At 44.0% G+C, this 10,408-nt stretch overlaps 1 long non-coding RNA gene across 1 annotated transcript; it reads left to right on the forward strand.

The window, feature by feature from the left end:
- Positions 1–832: 832 nt before the first annotated feature.
- LOC129355058 (uncharacterized) lies at positions 833–6,197 on the forward strand. The gene is made up of 2 exons (XR_008605233.1): positions 833–4,067; positions 5,853–6,197. It is a non-coding gene; the product is annotated as an uncharacterized LOC129355058 (long non-coding RNA).
- The last annotated feature ends 4,211 nt before the right edge of the window (positions 6,198–10,408 follow it).

A 10,408-nucleotide genomic window follows, 5' to 3' on the forward strand; every position in this document is an offset into this window, starting at 1 on the left:
AGAACCTCAGAAAAACTCAGCTGAAAGGTTCTGATGAACACAGTCGGTTCTATTAGCTCAGAAAAAGGTTCTGTTCTGCTTTAGGTTTCATTAATTGACTGATTTCTGAACACTCAGGTCCAGTCATCGGGTCGCCTCGGTTCAGAACAAAAATGGCAGTGTTGTAGTCAAGACCACCTGACCCGAAACCGAGTCCAGACCAAGACCAGCGGCCTGCAGTACATGACATAATAAAATGTGAAATGTGATCAAAATTGCAAATCAAATTGATCTGAAAGACTCACATTCCCATAAAAACACCCAGATATTAAATACTTAGAGCTGAAATCAATTGAACCAACCGTATCTGAAAAGATAACGCCCTGGGCATTTGCCCATATCATTCATGTCAGAAATCACCAGTCCAGGGCCGGCCCCAGCCTCCATGGGCCCCAGCCTCCATGGCCCCCAGCCTCCATGGCCCCTGCCTCCATGGCCCCCTGCCTCCATGGCCCCTGCCTCCATGGGCCCCCAGCCTCCATGGCCCCTGCCTCCATGGCCCCCAGCCTCCATGGGCCCCCAGCCTCCATGGGCCCCCAGCCTCCATGGGGCCCCAGCCTCCATGGGCCCCCAGCCTCCATGGGGCCCCAGCCTCCATGGGCCCCCAGCCTCCATGGGCCCCCAGCCTCCATGGGCCCCAGCCTCCATGGGCCCCCAGCCTCCATGGGCCCCCAGCCTCCATGGGCCTCCAGCCTCCATGGGCCCCCAGCCTCCATGGCCCCCAGCCTCCATGGCCCCCTGCCTCCATGGCCCCCAGCCTCCATGGCCCCCAGCCTCCATGGGCCCCCAGCCTCCATGGGGCCCCCCTCCATGGGCCCCCAGCCTCCATGGCCCCCAGCCTCCATGGGCCCCAGCCTCCATGGGCCTCCAGCCTCCATGGCCTCCAGCCTCCATGGGCCCCCAGCCTCCATGGGGCCCCAGCCTCCATGGGCCCCCAGCCAAACGTGGTTTTGGGGCCTCTAGTTCTGCTGACATGTGGGGACCGGCTGCAATCAGGGGTCCAATCATTAGATCATTCACACACTGCTATGAACTTTTTGCATCTCTGGCAGTGATGTTTATATTATATACATGTATAAAGGAAACATTTATGGACCAGTTGATTTCTGGGAGCCGATTTCCTTCATTTTGGGGCATCGTGATCGGCCGATACTGACGTGAAGCTGATCTGATGTCCATCATGATGTCCATCATCTCTGTCCTTCTGCAGAGACAGTTGGACTGACAGACCAGGTCAGTCTGAACGTTTACAGCTAATATTCACTGTTAGACTTTGCTGCTACATTCAGAAACATTTGAGACTCAATAAATTCATATGAGCCAAAATCAGCAGGTCAAAGGTCAGCCCATCGGCCAGAAAACTGCAATCACTGCAGAAACACATTCAATTCATTTCTCTTCAGCTCCAATAGCTAAAATCTAATTTATACCATGTGAGTCTTTCTCCCCTGGAGTGTGGACCGGTACCGGTACCGGGTCGGTTCTGAGCCGCCAAATGATTTTTCTCAGCAGCGGCTCATCCTGCAGCAGCTGCAGACTGACGTCTCAACATTTAGCTGGACAATATCAGAATCTGATGAGTTTTAATTATTCATATCAAACCTGATCAAACAGTTTGAACCAAAATACCCGAGAAATATCCACCAGGAGAATCAACTCATTTAAACTCAGTTTCACACAAAGACGCAGCTTCAATGTTGCAGAACTGGACCGGTCCGGTCCGGTCCGGGTCGTCAAGGTCATTTCTGTTAGCAGCTTCACTAATCTATGACATTACAGAATGGAACAGAAACACGTCATAAGTCACATTATTGTTTGGATTTTCATCAGTGCGTTTTGCATCCAGTGAAAACAAACATGTGAACAAATGAACAGACTGTTTGTTGAAAGTTTAGTGATATTTCCACAGTTTCAGTCTTGAAATAAAATCCTGAGTCCTCAGCGCCGAGACAAGATATTTGACCAACTGCCTCCAAGTGACCCAGAAACCAAAATCTACACTAAAAACTCGGGGCAGGAAAAGGAATCAACCGTTTCTGCAGTGAAGAGAGAAAGAAGGTGGAGAGTAACAGAGAAAATCAGCTGATTATTGACAATCTAATCCTACACATTGGAATAGAAATGTGTGATAAGGCATAACATTAATATTACGTTGTGGCTTAATCAATGAATACATTTCACACCTGAATGTATGCTTTTATTGTGAAGGGCAGAAGGTGAGGTGAGAAGACACTTCATTCTATTTTTGGTTTGGATTGGAAGAGACTGAGAACAAATCAAGTTGTATTTTGGTCTTTTTCTGCCGACTCCCACGGTGGTGACCTGAACCTCTATGAACATCTGAACATGTTTTTAAGCTGAACTCACCAGATGCTGCCGCTGCTTCTCCACCAGCTGTGCTTTCAGACCCAGTTTCTTGGCAGGCGGCCGTTGCTCCAACCGTCATTATCGGGCTTCCAGAGTTCTGGCAGCACCATCCAGAACCATGGTTCCAGAACCATGGTTCCAGAACCATGGTTCCAGAACCATGGTTCCAGAACCATGGTTCCAGAACCATGGTTCCAGCACGTGGAAGCCCAGTTCCATCTCATTTGGATAACCACAGATGAGACCAAGTACTTCCATGTCGTTGCTGCGTTGGATTCAGTTTCCACCCGCCGTCTGATGGGTCTGCTGAGGAACCCAGCAAGGAGAATCTGCTCCGGTTCTACCAACTGTCAGACATGGAGCGGGATGATCGCTTGCGCTCTCTGAACGGCTTGGGGATCACAAGCCCTCTGCCTGATGGAGAACATGCTGGCTCTACTTGTTTCCTTCCTTTTGACACATCTGTTTCTGCTTCCTCCACCTATTCGCTCCGCGCTGGCCAGCTCGCCGCGGATCCGGACACAGGATTATTGTTCCCTGGCTGAGGAAGCGGACTGGATGTTGTTGGTTTCCAGGCACTACAGTATGAATGCACCTCTACCAAGTGTGACTGGGGGGAGAGACAAGGCCTGCTGGAGCCATGACTGTGGTGATGGAGCAACAGCAGGACGACATTCTCTGCTTCTTCCATCGCTGGTTCAGAGTGAAGGTGAAGGCAGCGGGTGTTTTGTGCAAAAGTAACACCCTGTACACCCCGATTGGCACTTTTGAATCAAAGTTGGTAACTGTGTGTTTCAATGGGCATCAGTTTCAGTGGGACCTGCTAATAGCTTCTATGTCTTTACCTATTTTGGGTGCAGACTTTTTGTGTGGCTTTAAGTTATTAGTACATGTTGCTAATAGCTGCTTAATAGATGCTGTGTCTTTCGATACATACCCTTGTAAACTCGGCGGTCCCCCATCGACCCATCACCACCATGCTTGCCACAGGAGATGAGTATCAGCGTCTGTTAGCAGAGTTCCCATCTTCAACGGTTCCCACATTTTGTGCTGCCATGGCAAAGAATGTGGGGAACATTGTTTACTTAGGGTCTGCCCACCGGTTTGTGTGCAAGTTCACCGCCGAAGCCTCTGCTAAGGTAGCGATTGTGAAGCAGGAGTTTGCACACATAGAGGGTTAGGGAAGGAACCATTTGATTGACATATTACATGTCAAATTGATATGAGAATTTTCTATGTTCTTTGATAAATTGTATGTTTCATGCTCATTTTATACATTTTCAACACATTTTAAGAAGTTGAGTGCTGTATGTTGATTGAATCAAGGAATGCTCATGGCCTCTGGAGCCCATGGACCACAGGGGGTCCAGACATGGACCACAGGGGGTCCAGACATGGACCACAGGAGGCCAAGTGGAACTTGTTCTGTATGTTGATTGAATTGGGCAGGGAAGTAACATTCTGATTGGCTAACCCGTCTGGAAGAGGGGAAATGGCCATTCCCTTCTGTCATTCGAGGTTGTTTTAGTAATGAGTATAAAAAGCAGAAAAGTCCCATTGTTGAGTTAGTCAGAGTAGCGTCGGAGTAGAGTACGGACGCCCAATTATGTGATGCTGCAGCTCTTCCCTGAACTGTCGACTCTCCGGTTCACTGTGTCACGGTAAGAGCGGATTGAAAGAATCTAAGCATTGCGTATTGTTTGTTGTGTGAATGAATTTGCTGTAATCTGTGGCGGAATAAAAGGACACATTTATTCTAGCAGAACAGCGTCTTGTCATTATTTATCACCAATCACCCCCGATCCTGCTTAAACTTTCACAAAACACAAATACATTTGTAAATGTATTTATCCCCTGGTTGCCTGTCAGCCTGGCCCCTTGGAGGGAAGAGAAGGATCCCATCAGGTTTTATCAGAAGCCCTTCTCAATGAGCGCTGCCTAAAGGAGGTTCACAAGTACTTGCATTTAGATACGATTATTATAGTTCTTGTTTTGTCTCCTGCAAAACACTTTTCCATGGCTATAGCTTGACAAAGAATGTATAAAATATAAAATGCCTTGCTGAAATGCAGACTTTCCATAATCACATTTTGCCAGCAAGCGTTTCAGTCCTCCTGTATATGAAACCTGAATCGTAAGTTTGTATTCACACCCTGTTTTCATCAGATTGTAAGCCATTTTTCCAGAAAGTCCAATTCTTTTGGTGAGTGTGAATGCAAATTTGAATTCCAAAACAGACTAAAAAATCAAACTCTTAACCACCTAAAAACCTGGGGCTCAGTCCGGCTGAAGTGAACTCTGATGCAGTTGGAAGGCAGTGAAAATGCAAACAGACCGCTAAAAAAGCAGGAAGCCAGCTATAATGACAACACAAAATAACAAACCCAATCCACCTTATTCCCAGCCGCCATGAAGCTTTGTGTGATTTATGGGCAAAACTTCCACACAAAAAGCATTTTTTCTCTCTTGAAGTTCAGAATTTTTTGCCAAATTCTTTTTGTTTCCTCATCTGTCAGTAGCCGATGAAAACTACACACAGTCTGTCTTTTTGATTTGGGAGCCGTTCAAGACACACCTGCTGCTGCTGCCACAAACAAACTTTGTCTGATTATTAGAGAACAGCCACGAACAGCAACAGTTATTTGAGCTCCACAAGGCGATACTTTCCAGTGTCAGGTTGCTCTCCATTACAGGTCGATGTGTGAATTGGTTCGGTTCTGGTCCATATTATGGTCTCAAGCCCAGCAGCTGCGGTTATTTCTCCACAGATTTGCAGCAACATTCAGCAACAGAGAACCTCGAGGTTCTGATGAACCTAATAAACCCGGATATTTGATTTGTTTCATAAAAATGTATTGCTAACATAACAATAAGACACACTTGCTGCAGCCAAATGACAAATGAAATTCACACCAAGTTAATATGATGTAGTTCTGCTGTTTTACACTCTCAGGGCTAAACTGCAGCTCAGATCTCTGACCAGCTTCTCTGCGTTTCTCTTTATTTCTGTCATTTCTTCAGAGAAACTTGCTGCTAGCAGCGATGCTAACTCATCGTCATTCTGTTACAAAAGGTAATTATTGTGTTCCTGTCGCTCCCCGTAATTAATCTCACAATTACGAGCCTCAGTTCTGAGCAGCTCTCCGACAGCAGACGGTGTGTTTTACTAAATATTGTGCATTAACCGAAAAGAGATGGGACTTCCATCATGACAATAGATTAGCAAAAAACCCTACAAATTACAATACTGCTACTTCCGGTGGGCGCCGGAAGTAGACCCATAACCCTTTCCATAATTAGCCTCCTAGGAAAAAGGTGGACACACAACCGAACAGGGTCTAAAGCTAACGCTTTTTATCATATTTATCCCGGATAAAATGATGTTAATAGTTATGTTCATTACGTATCGGCTTCCTGCTTAGCACTGAACTAACCTGTGTCAACAGGAGCAACGCGAGAGCAACGCGGGAGCAACGCGAGAGCAACGCGGGAGCAACGCGAGAGCAACGCGGGAGCAACGCGAGAGCAACGCGGGAGCAACGCGAGAGCAACGCGGGAGCAACGCGAGAGCAACGCGGGAGCAACGTTGTTGCGCTGGTCGCTCAGCTGATTGACTGGGAGCTTTTTCGACACAGAAATGTTGCGCTGTCAGACCCATAATGTCACACTTCTGCCATCTAGCGGCGCACTTGCTACTGCATGACATTGCTCCAAATATTTCAACACAGGATTATATCCAAAACTAAACTTTGTTTTGTGAAACCAAAACAAATTAAATCAAACAAATGTGACCTCACTGTTTTGGAGTAATTCTACAATCATTTAGTGACAGATTCCTGCTCATCCTGAGATTCCTGGGTTTGTGGACAGACTCAGTCATGGCGCCTGCAGGACCAGCGTGAGCTTTGATGTCCAAACTAGTAATGTATGTGAATGCAGAAATCCCACAACCTCTAAATCTGACACTGTCCGTTTTTGTTTACTTTTTGTGAACAAAGATTTCTTCAGTAGTTCTTGGTGCAGCGCCCCACAGGCGATGGGGAAACAGGGTTTCAGTTGGTTTGGATTGTTTGACAGCGGTGTGAAAGTGAACCACTGCTGCTGAAAATGTAACACATGGTGCAATTTTGGTCTCCAATGGAACCAAGTCTACTGGACTATCAGGTGTGAAAACAGCCTTCCTCGCTGGCCTGGATAACAACCATCTTCACCAAGAGAAGGCCCCATGGCTCCACAGACCACAGGTCTCAAACTCCAGTCCAGGAGGGCCACTGCACTGCATCCACAGCTGAATAGAATAATTAGGTCATCAAGGCTCTGGAGAACTTATCTACACAAGGAGGAGGCCATTACTACTATGAAAACAAAATAAAAGTCTTTAAAGTTAGGGTTGCATGTCTTAGTGTTGAGTCAAGCTCAAGAGAAAAGTTTTTGCAGAAATCTTAATCAAAAACATGAACTGTGCAGCAGCTTTATTTGCCACAGCTGACAGAATCAAAACTGTCCAGACTGAATCACCTGAACCTGAAATCAAACACAACCGCAATGAATTTATCAGTGGAGAAAATAAAAACTAGTGAGTTCTGAACATCCACAATAAATCCAATTTCACTTGTTAAGCCAGTGAATATTACTAGCATGTGCACAGAAAGCTGCTAATGTAACCAGCCCAGCTTCCTTTTGCTCCAGACATACGAACTGATTCATCCTTCAAGAACTTTAATGATCTCTTTAATCAGCAGGATCATCTGCAAAGCCACGATTAGCCTCAGCTGAACTCAGATGGCCAGGAAGCGGCTTGTAACAGGTTGGCCTTTTTCGGCTGGATTTTTCAGTGCAGATAGATGATATTAAGCAGAGTTTAGGTGGAACAGCAGGTTTATTCCTCCCAGCATCACAAACAACAAGTCACAATCTCAGTCTTATAATGTCTCTCAATGTCTGTGTCTCAAAATCTGTCTCACAGGTGAAAATTGCAATCTTAAATAGTCCCAGCTGTGACAGATAAAACAATCTGAAAATTCATAAGAGAATCCCATCTTACCCTGTTCCACTTAATTGAATAAAATACATTTACTATAACCACATCAACTTCCTTTTTATAAATATTTTTTATGTTTTATCCTTACCCTTACTAAAACACCATAAAACAGTACACCATAAAACAATACACCCCTCTCCCATTCTTCTCAATGGTCTCTCCCAGGACCTATAACATTGTCCAGCCCCTTAGGACAATATTTGTCCAAACATCCTGAGAGGACACATAAAAAGACAGGTGAGTCACTATATTAGCACATTCCACACCTAATAAATTATGCACATCATTTATTTAGTTTTATCCACCAATAGCTCATTGCTCTGAGCATCAATTCTCCTCTCTTCACAGTTAACCACCTCCACTGGCCAATGAGGAGCAGCTGTGCAGAGCCCAGAACAAAGGCTACACACCAATCCCTAAAATACTCAATAAATACAATTAAAACTTCCTGAGTGCAAAATGTTATTAATTTATAGATCTACTTTGAAAGTGCAGTGCTAAATAAAGTACATAGTGAGAAAGTGCAAATGTTTTTACAGTGCTATACAATACATTGAATAAATTAACTCTGTAATGAAGGCCTCTTCATTACACGGCTACTGGAGCTGACCTCCTCCTGCGTCTCGGTCCGGTCCGGTCCGGTCCGATCCGGTCCGGTCCTAACCTTATTGTGGATTGCAGAAATGACCGTATTCAGAGAAACAAGTTACTTCGCAATCTTGGTCCTGCTATTGATGCAACAGCAATGTCTAATTGGTGTTGCATAAAGATTCAGGAAGCGGAGGACATCAGGCTAAATTTAATTCTTAGAAACTTTTTTTTTTTTTTTTTTTTAAAGTTCGGTTAATAAATTTTAATTTAGTTAATTTTTTTATACTTTATCAATTTTCACAGCATGTTCCTTACAGAGTTTATGTTTTATACAACGCTGTTAACAAGTAAAGCCCCAAAACGTGACAAAAACACAAACAAAAATAAACATGCACACAAAAAATAGAGACAAACGAAAAACAAAAATCTGTTGACAGCTGACTAGAAAAATATGACAAAAGTTTGGTTACGATGAGGTATTCATCTTGAATGTTTCCATGTATTGTAAAAATGGCTGCCATGTTTTGATAAATTTGGCTGTTGAGCCTGTCAGTGTATATCTTATCTTTTCTAAATGTGAAAGTTTCATGAGCTCTGCAAGCCTCTGTTCATGTGTAGGAGAAGCTTTCTGTTTCCACCTCAAAAGTAGTAAATGACTTGCAATCAACGTAGCAAAAGCTACTGGATTTGAATCATTCTTGGACAGTAAAACATTCGGGGTGTGACTCCAAAGATTGCAGTTAGAGCAGAAGGACCAAATGTAACTTTGTATATTTCTGAGAATGTATTGAATATTGATGACCAATAGATATGAAGCTTTGGACGCCCAGAAAGTATGAATAAGAGAACCGACTTCTGACCTGCATTGATGACATAAGGGATCATTCCCTGGATAAAACCTAGCTAGTCTTTCATTAGAGATATGCAACCGGTGCAGCACCTTGAACTGGAGGAGGCCATGTCTAGCGCATATAGAAGAGGAGTGAACCCTGTGCAGAATAGATTGCCAGAGCTCATCTGTTAATGTGATTGCAAGATCTTTCTCCCAATGTGACTTAATAATGGAAAGAGAAGGAGATTGTAGATCTAGCAGTATGGTATAGATCTTTTTTAATCACCCCCCTTTGATGGCTGTTTATACCTATGATTTCATCCAGAGCTGTTTCCTCAGGCAATTCAGGAAATGAGGGACATTTATTTTTCACTAAATGCAGCAGTTGTAAATAGTGGAAAAAATGTGCATGTGGAATGTGAAACTGTTCCACGAGTTGTGCAAATGAAGCAAAAATCCCATCAATGAAAAGGTGTTTAACTTTACTTAGTCCATTACTTTCCCAAACTTTAAAGGCAGAATCAGATATAGAGGGTGGGAACATATGATTTGAACAGATAGGAGTATTAATTGACATCAAGTGTAACCCCAATTTTTTCCTACACTGCACCCAGACTCTAAGGGAGTTATATATTATAGGGTTGCACTTATAGGTACAGATCTCTAAAGGGAGAGCAGATGTCAACAAAGCAGGTAAGCTAGCCTAGCCACAATTAGACGACTCAATCTGAAGCCAAGATGGGGTTGGCTTCACTAAACCAATATAGCATGTTTCGTATATTTGCAGCCCAGTAATAAGACTGGAAATTTGGTAAAGCCAATCCACCCATAGGTCTAGGCCTCTGCATGAAATCTTTACGTATTCTGCGAGACTTATTATTCCAAATAAAAGCAGAGACATGTTTATCTAGTGTCACAAAGAATTCCTTTGGGATACAACCTGGAATAGACTGAAATAAATAAAGGAACTTAGGCAATATGTTCATTTTTATAGAACTGACACGGCCTATTAACGATAGCGGCAGATTGTTCCACCTTTGAAATTCTAATTTAGTATTTTCAAGAAGTGGTACAAAATTCTTTTTAGAGAGATCTTTATAACCCCCAGATAAGTCACATAAAGAAACTTTTGTTTTGTCGTGTTCCACTCATTACCAGTTGGTGGCTTGTTACAGAAAAATCTGAGTGTTAATTTTCTGTGACCGCAGGGAATCGCAATAGAGCGATTATTCTGGCCAGAACAACCTGCGACCAGTGTGATCCATTTCTTAATCAGTTGCCGATTTACTAAACAACCAGCTGGTTTCCATATTCCACAGCGATTCGATTCGATGGTCATTGTTCCGCCTCATAAACAAATATATTGTCTCCATCAGTGTGACGGTAATACAACTCCAGCTGCATCAGTATTGATTTGGACACCATCGCCTCCTGGCACACATTTTTCTGTAACACCGGGTCCGTTCAGCCCAATAGAACCGTTTCAGAACTCGGCTGGACCTTTTGGACATGGAAACCGCAGAACTGACCAGAACCAG

The sequence above is a fragment of the Poeciliopsis prolifica genome, unplaced genomic scaffold (assembly GCF_027474105.1).
Source record: "Poeciliopsis prolifica strain line A6 unplaced genomic scaffold, Auburn_PproV2 SCAFFOLD124, whole genome shotgun sequence".
Classification (NCBI taxonomy): domain Eukaryota; kingdom Metazoa; phylum Chordata; class Actinopteri; order Cyprinodontiformes; family Poeciliidae; genus Poeciliopsis; species Poeciliopsis prolifica.